Source organism: Entelurus aequoreus, linkage group LG22 (genome assembly GCF_033978785.1).
Source record: "Entelurus aequoreus isolate RoL-2023_Sb linkage group LG22, RoL_Eaeq_v1.1, whole genome shotgun sequence".
Classification (NCBI taxonomy): Eukaryota; Metazoa; Chordata; class Actinopteri; order Syngnathiformes; family Syngnathidae; genus Entelurus; species Entelurus aequoreus.
Window position 1 is genome coordinate 24643073 of NC_084752.1, and position 8775 is coordinate 24651847.

The 8775-nt window shown below is 37.4% G+C and overlaps 1 protein-coding gene across 2 annotated transcripts in view; it reads right to left on the reverse strand.

Annotated features, from left to right (window-relative positions):
- shoc2 (SHOC2 leucine rich repeat scaffold protein) overlaps positions 1-8775 on the reverse strand; it is a 41958-nt gene that overhangs the window by 33084 nt on the left and 99 nt on the right. The window lies entirely within an intron of this gene.

Below are 8775 nucleotides of genomic sequence, written 5' to 3' on the forward strand. Positions count from 1 at the left end.
GTAGTGTTACAGTGACCAACAATATTAAATATAACTGTTAAAGGGATCCTATTTGAAATGGTTTTCCTACATTTCTACATAAAATTTAATGGTTGGTCTTTGGTCAAAATTTTGCATAAATTATATTTTATGGACTGCTTTCGAGCCGTTTTCTGACAGTTTCTTCAGAATGTGCCGTTTTGTCTTATTTACGTGCCTCCACTTCGACTATGAGTTTTCTAGCCCACTTTGTTGTAGTTTTCAGCGCTTCCATAGCAAGTCTACTGACAGATATAAGTTCGAACTACACAGTACTTTATATTAGAAATGGCAAGAACATAAGGTGAGTGTCCATGTATGACCCAGTCTGCCCCCCAACAAGAGGATAGTGAAAAATAAGGAGCTTTTTGACTATGGCGCGAACTACAATGACGGACCAGCACAAGGCACTCTGGGTATATTTATACCATATACGGATAATCCTTTGACGGTTTTCCCAAATTGTGACATTACCAATTGTGCACCTTTTAAACAGCTTGTTTGGCTTAAGTAGGAAGGAAAGAAAGATTATTTTATAAATATCTCTGCAATACCTTCACGGTTTGATTTCAAAGTTTAAGGGCTTATACAGATCTCAAATACACAACGGGTACCAATAGGTAAGAAAAATGTGTTTTGCATAATAGGGCTGGGTGATATATCGAGTGTGTAAGATATATCGATATATTTTTTTAAAGAAGATATGAATTAAGAAAATATCGTAATATTGATATAATTTATTTCACGTTAAAATGACCAAACGCCGCTTATTTGTTGTGTTGCTTGATTCTCCCCCACTTCTCACTCCCTCTCAACATTCCATGGGCTACTAAACCCCTCCCGTTTTTCCTTCCACGTATGAGAACATCAATGATTGGTTGGTTGTTTACTATGATGAGTCACGATTGGTTGAGATTATGGCAAAACATTAGGGACAGACCAATCAGAGGCAAGATAGGGCGGGTCATGGAACCAGGAAGGGAAATCACAACAGACATCCCAAATGACAACAAGAGAGTCGTAGAAAAGAAAGAGGGAATATTCAAGCGGGCGATTTATATATTAAAAAAACTAGTGGAAGATGGCAGAGGGATTCTCTTCTTTAGATTTTTCTTTTAGTGATGTTGACGGCATCCAGGAAACCCACAATGCGTCTACTTGGCCACATTTGGACAAATGTATGCGTAAAACATTCATTTGAGTTGTTTACCACGTAAACTCAAATCAAAACTATTCTCGAGTTGCCAAGCCGGGCATATTTCGCACGAGAAATACTGCCAAAAACGTATGTCGAAGTGAGGAAGATCATAGCCGCGCAATTAAGTCAAGTCACTTACTTGGCGCTGACCAGAACCGTACGTGTGTGACAGTCCATTACATCGTCGACTGGGAATTAAAAAGTGCCTGGTTGCAAATGTATTTTTTATCTGAGTTTAATACATGTTGTATTATTTGCACAGCTATGTTATTTATTTTACATAGAAAGAATAGGGACGGCGTGGCGAAGTTGGTAGAGTGGCCGTGCCAGCAATCGGAGGGTTGCTGGTTACTGGGGTTCAATCCCCACCTTCTACCATCCTAGTCACGTCCATTGTGTCCTTGGGCAAGACACTTCACCCTTGCTCCTGATGGCTGCTGGTTAGCGACTTGCATGGCAGCTCCCGCCATCAGTGTGTGAATGTGTGTGTGAATGGGGAAATACTGTCAAAAGCGCTTTGAGTACCTTGAAGGTAGAAAAGCGCTATACAAGTATAACCCATTTATTTTATTTATGTTATGTAATTCTGTGCTACTTAAACAGTTTATTTTCTGTGCTGTTAATAATTGACTAACAGGGTTAATAAATGTACCACTGACTGTTTACAGTACAGTTGCCATTCACTTCAATGTCACTGAATCTCGCTCAAAAATCAGTATCTTTATATGTATACTTTGACCGGAAAATATATCGAGATATATATTGAATACCGAGTTTAAGTAAAAATTATATCGAGATATACTTTTTCGTCCATATTGCCCAGCCCTACTTCCATAGCAAGTCTACTGAAAGATATAAGTTTGAACTCCACACTACTATATATTAGATACGGCAACAACATAGGATGTGTGTTCTTGTTATGACCCAGTCGGCCCCACAACAAGATAGTGGAAAATAAGGAGCTTTTGGACTATGGCGCGAACTACAATGACGGACGCGCACAAGACACTCCGGGTATATTTATACTATACACGCATAATCCTTTGAAGGTTTTCCCAAATTGTGACATTACCAATTGTGGACCTTTTAAACAGCTTGTTTGGCGTAAGTAGTAAGGAAAGCAAGATTAATTTATATTCCAGGATTTATACAGATCCCAAATACACAACAACAGGTACCAATAGGTAGGAAACATTTGTTTTGCATAATGGTTTTTAATGAATACTTTGGCCTACTACACTACTGTATTTGAATGTCTGTCATTATAGTGGTACATGGAGAGCCAAGTTTTTTCTGAGGTGGTACTTGGTAATTAAAGTTTGAGAACCACTGTTTTAGTTGACTAAATGTACTGTAATTTAAGCTGACTGTGTAATTTTATTGACTAAAAGTTCAGTTCAGTTTATTTCGAACATGCATACGATACATTGTAATGCATCACACAATTCCAGTGGTTTCATTACAGCACGTCTGAAAAGGAGTAGGAAGAAGCAGAGTTTATTTAATCCTAACCCTTTTCATACCATAGCAATTCTATCCAATTGACTTGTTCTCTGTAACAGAACAGTGAACAAATAAATAATAAATAATATACCATAGTAAGCAAACAAATATTAAATACATAAATAATATTTGTCTCAATGACAAAAAAAAAGGGTTCAAGATCCATCCATCCATTTTCTACCGCTTGTCCCTTTCGGGGTCGCTGTAGCCTATCTCATCATAATTCTTGTTCTGTGTACTTTGTGAACACTTGAAGTTTGAACAGTCTCTTAAACTGGATCATATTGGTGCTTTGTTTGATTTCTTTGGTTAATCCATTCCATAATTTAATTCCACATACTGATATGCTAAAGGTTTTAATTGTTGTACGAGCATGCTAATGTTTTAAATTAGATTTTCCTCCGAGCTTATATTTCTCCTCTTTTGTTGAGAAGAATTGTTGTACATTCTTGGGTAGCAGGTTATAGTTTGCTTTATACATAATTTTAGCTGTTTGCAAATGCACCAAATCGTAAGTAAGTAGGAAGGAAAGCAAGATTATTTTATAAGTATTCCCGCAATACCTCCACGGTTTGATTTGAAAATGTCAGGGCTTATACAGATCCCAAATACACAACGGGTACCAATAGGTAGGAAAAATGTGTTTTGCATAATAGTTTTTCATTACTACGTTGGCCGACTACGCTACTGTATTTGAATGTTGGTCATTATAATGGTACTTGGAGAGCCAAGTTTTTTCTGAGGTGGTATTTGGTAATTAAAGTTTGAGAACCACTGTTTTAGTTGAGTACATTTACTGTAATTTTCGCTGACTAAAATGTGTAATTTCATTGACTAAAACACATTTTCGTCAAAAGACTGCTGACAAAATGAACACTTCTACTGTAGAACAGAAAAGTGTAAATATCCTATGTAACATTGAATATCGTGTTGCTGGCTGAGCCCAACTCGAAAACATATTCATGACAAAATAATTTTATGAGCCTCATACAAATGATCTTTTAGTGAATACTTTTGCCTTCTACGCTGCTGTATTTAAAGGCCTACTGAAATGCTTTTTTTTAATTTAAACGGGAATAGCAGATCCATTCTATGTGTCATACTTGATCATTTCGCGATATTGCCATATTTTTGCTGAAAGGATTTAGTAGAGAAAATCGACGATAAAGTTCGCAACTTTTGCTCGCTGATAAAAAAAGCCTTGCCTGTACCGGAAGTAGCGTGACGTCACAGGAGCTAGTATTCCTCACAATTCCCCATTGTTTACAATGGAGCGAGAGATTCGGAGCGACAAAGCGACAATTACCCCATTAATTTAAACGAGGATGAAAGATTCGTAGATGAGGAACGTTACAGTGAAGGACTAGAGAGGCAGTGATGGACATATCTTTTTTCGCTCTGACCGTAACTTAGGTACAAGCTGGCTCATTGGATTCCACACTCTCTCCTTTTTCTATTGTGGATCACAGATTTGTATTTTAAACCACCTCTGATACTATATCCTCTTGAAAATGAGAGTCGAGCACGCGAAATGGACATTTAAAGTGACTTTTATCTCCACGACAATACATCGGTGACACACTTAGCTACTGAGCTAACGTGATAGCATCGTTCTCAAATGAAGATAGAAACAAAATAAATAAACCCCTGACTGGAAAGATAGACAGAAGATCAACAATACTATTAAACCATGTACATGTAACTACACGGTTAAAAATTCTCAGCCTGGTAAGGCTTAACAATGCTGTTGCTAACGACGCTAAGGCTAATTTAGCAACTTAGCAACCGGACCTCACAGAACTATGATAAAAACATTAGCGCTCCACCTACGCCAGCCAGTGCTCATCTTCCCATCAACAGCCGTGCTCACCTGCGTTCCAGCGATCGACGGCGCGACGAAGGACTTCATCCGTGGGTTTGGCGGCAAGCATCGGCTAGGCGTAGTAAGTAGTCCTTGTTGTGTTGCTGTAAGTATTGTACTTAGCCGCTAATACACCGATCGATCCCACCTACAACGTTCTTCTTTGCAGCCTCCATTGTTCATTAAACAAATTGCAAAAGATTCACCAACACAGATGTCCAGAATACTGTGGAATTTTGTCGAAGAAAACAAGAGGTTTTTGTATCGGGTCGATGGGGTACAACCACTTCCGTGGATTTTGTGACGTCACGCGCATAAATCATATCCAAAGGAGTTTTTCAACCGGAAGTGTGGCGGGAATTTTAAAATTGCACTTTATTAGTTAACCCGGCCGTATTGGCATGTGTTTCAATGTTAAGATTTCATCATTGATATATAAACTATCAGACTGCGTGGTCGGTAGTAGTGGGTTTCAGTAGGCCTTTAAATTTCAGTCGTTTTTTCTGAGGTGGTACTTGGTAATTAAAGTTTGAGAACCACTGTTTAGTTGACTAAATGTACTGTAATTTTCGCTGACTAAAATGTGTATTTTAGCTGACTAAAATTAAATGAATTTAGATGACAAACACATTTTCGGCAAAAGACTGACTCAAACTAAATTAAAGACTGCTGTCAAAATGAACACTGCTACTGTAGTACAGAAAAGTGTAAATATTGTCTGTAACATTGAATATCATGTTGCTGGCTGAGCCCAACTTGAAAACATTTTCATGACAAAATATTTTTATGAGCCTCATACAAATGATATTTTTAATATTTTTATGAATACTTTGGCCTACTACGCTACTGTATTTAAATGTCGGTCGTTTTTTTCTGAGGTGGTACTTGGTAATTAAAGTGAACACTGCTACCGTAGTACAGAAAAGTGTAAATATTCTATGTAACATTGAATATCGTGTTGCTGGCTGGACCCAACTCGAAAACATATTCATGACAAAATAATGTTATGAGCCTCATACAAATGATCTTTTAATTAATACTTTGGCCTACTACGCTACTGTATTTAAATGTCGGTCGTTTTTTTCCGAGGTGGTACTTGGTAATTAAAGTGAACACTGCTACCGTAGTACAGAAAAGTGTAAATATTCTATGTAACATTGATTATCGTGTTGCTGGCCGAACCCAACTCGAAAACATATTCATGACAAAATAATTTTATTAACCTCATACAAATGATCTTTTTAATATTTTAATGAATACGTTGGCCTACTACGCTACTGTATTTAAATGTCGGTCGTTTTTTTCTGAGGTGGTACTTGGTAATTAAAGTGAACACTGCTACTGTAGTACAGACAAGTGTAAATATTGTATGTAACGTTGATTATCCTGTTGCTGGCCGAACCCAACTCGAAAACATATTCATGACAAAATAATTTTATGAGCCTCATACAAATGGTATTTTAATTAATACTTTGGCCTACTACGCTACTGTATTTAAATGTCGGTCGTTTTTTTCCGAGGTGGTACTTGGTAATTAAAGTGAACACTGCTACCGTAGTACAGAAAAGTGTAAATATTCTATGTAACATTGATTATCGTGTTGCTGGCCGAACCCAACTCGAAAACATATTCATGACAAAATAATTTTATGAGCCTCATACAATTGATCTTTTTAATATTTTAATGAATACTTTGGCCTACTACGCTACTGTATTTAAATGTCGGTCGTTTTTTTCTGAGGTGGTACTTGGTAATTAAAGTGAACACTGCTACTGTAGTACAGACAAGTGTAAATATTGTATGTAACATTGAATATTATGTTGCTGGCCGAACCCAACTCGAAAACATATTCATGACAAAATAATTTTATGAGCCTCATACAAATGATCTTTTAATTAATACTTTGGCCTACTACGCTACTGTATTTAAATGTTGGTCGCTTTTTTCCGAGGTGGTACTTGGTAATTAAAGTGAACAATGCTACCGTAGTACAGAAAAGTGTAAATATTCTATGTAACATTGAATATCGTGTTGCTGGCTGAACCCAACTCGAAAACATATTCATGACAAAATAATTTTATGAGCCTCATACAAATGATCTTTTAATGAATACTTTGGCCTATTACGCTACTGTATTTAAATGTCGGTCGTTTTTTTCTGAGGTGGTACTTGGTAATTAAAGTGAACACTGCTACCGTAGTACAGAAAAGTGTAAATATTCTATGTAACATTGAATATCGTGTTGCTGGCTGGACCCAACTCGAAAACATATTCATGACAAAATAATGTTATGAGCCTCATACAAATGATCTTTTAATTAATACTTTGGCCTACTACGCTACTGTATTTAAATGTCGGTCGTTTTTTTCCGAGGTGGTACTTGGTAATTAAAGTGAACACTGCTACCGTAGTACAGAAAAGTGTAAATATTCTATGTAACATTGATTATCGTGTTGCTGGCCGAACCCAACTCGAAAACATATTCATGACAAAATAATTTTATTAACCTCATACAAATGATCTTTTTAATATTTTAATGAATACGTTGGCCTACTACGCTACTGTATTTAAATGTCGGTCGTTTTTTTCTGAGGTGGTACTTGGTAATTAAAGTGAACACTGCTACTGTAGTACAGACAAGTGTAAATATTGTATGTAACGTTGATTATCCTGTTGCTGGCCGAACCCAACTCGAAAACATATTCATGACAAAATAATTTTATGAGCCTCATACAAATGGTATTTTAATTAATACTTTGGCCTACTACGCTACTGTATTTAAATGTCGGTCGTTTTTTTCCGAGGTGGTACTTGGTAATTAAAGTGAACACTGCTACCGTAGTACAGAAAAGTGTAAATATTCTATGTAACATTGATTATCGTGTTGCTGGCCGAACCCAACTCGAAAACATATTCATGACAAAATAATTTTATGAGCCTCATACAATTGATCTTTTTAATATTTTAATGAATACTTTGGCCTACTACGCTACTGTATTTAAATGTCGGTCGTTTTTTTCTGAGGTGGTACTTGGTAATTAAAGTGAACACTGCTACTGTAGTACAGACAAGTGTAAATATTGTATGTAACATTGAATATTATGTTGCTGGCCGAACCCAACTCGAAAACATATTCATGACAAAATAATTTTATGAGCCTCATACAAATGATCTTTTAATTAATACTTTGGCCTACTACGCTACTGTATTTAAATGTTGGTCGCTTTTTTCCGAGGTGGTACTTGGTAATTAAAGTGAACAATGCTACCGTAGTACAGAAAAGTGTAAATATTCTATGTAACATTGAATATCGTGTTGCTGGCTGAACCCAACTCGAAAACATATTCATGACAAAATAATTTTATGAGCCTCATACAAATGATCTTTTAATGAATACTTTGGCCTATTACGCTACTGTATTTAAATGTCGGTCGTTTTTTTCTGAGGTGGTACTTGGTAATTAAAGTGAACACTGCTACCGTAGTACAGAAAAGTGTAAATATTCTATGTAACATTGAATATCGTTTTGCTGGCTGAACCCAACTCGAAAACATATTCATGACAAAATATATGTATGAGCCTAAAAAAATGATTTTTTAAAGTAGACGTGACTGAGAATACAGGAAATCAGCTCAGCTAAACGTCAACAGCTAACGTCAGACTGCTAACTGGCTAATGTCAGCTTGCGAGCCAGCCAAGCATTCCGAGACTTGGAATAAGTGGAAATATGCTAAACACAGATGAATAATATGTTGTTTGCAGTAGATGTCATCAGCTGACAATGTTGTCCACTGAGTGCTAGCCGTTAGCTTCTCCTCAGGTGGAGCTAAGTGTGTGTAGGCCCGAGCACAGACCCTCTGGTCCGCCTTGACTTCCACCGAGCATAGAAGCTTCTACAGCGGCCAGCTGAGGGCCGTCGGTGGGCGAACAGCCGACGTTAGCAAAGCGACATAGCCGAGGAGGAGGGCGAGGACTCGTCTCTGACACATCATGTGGCCCAGCATGTTAGTCGAAGGGGGGAAAGAAAACACTCTGAAACAGCGGCCATTCCGAAGCTGAACAAAAGAGTGCGATTGTAGTCGTTACAGTAAAATGACACTCGGGGCATTACGTAAGTTTTAGCAAGAGCCTGGTGAGTGTGTTACGTCCGGGCTTTGCCGGCGGTGTGCAGTGCGGCTTGAAAAAGGCCGTAGTA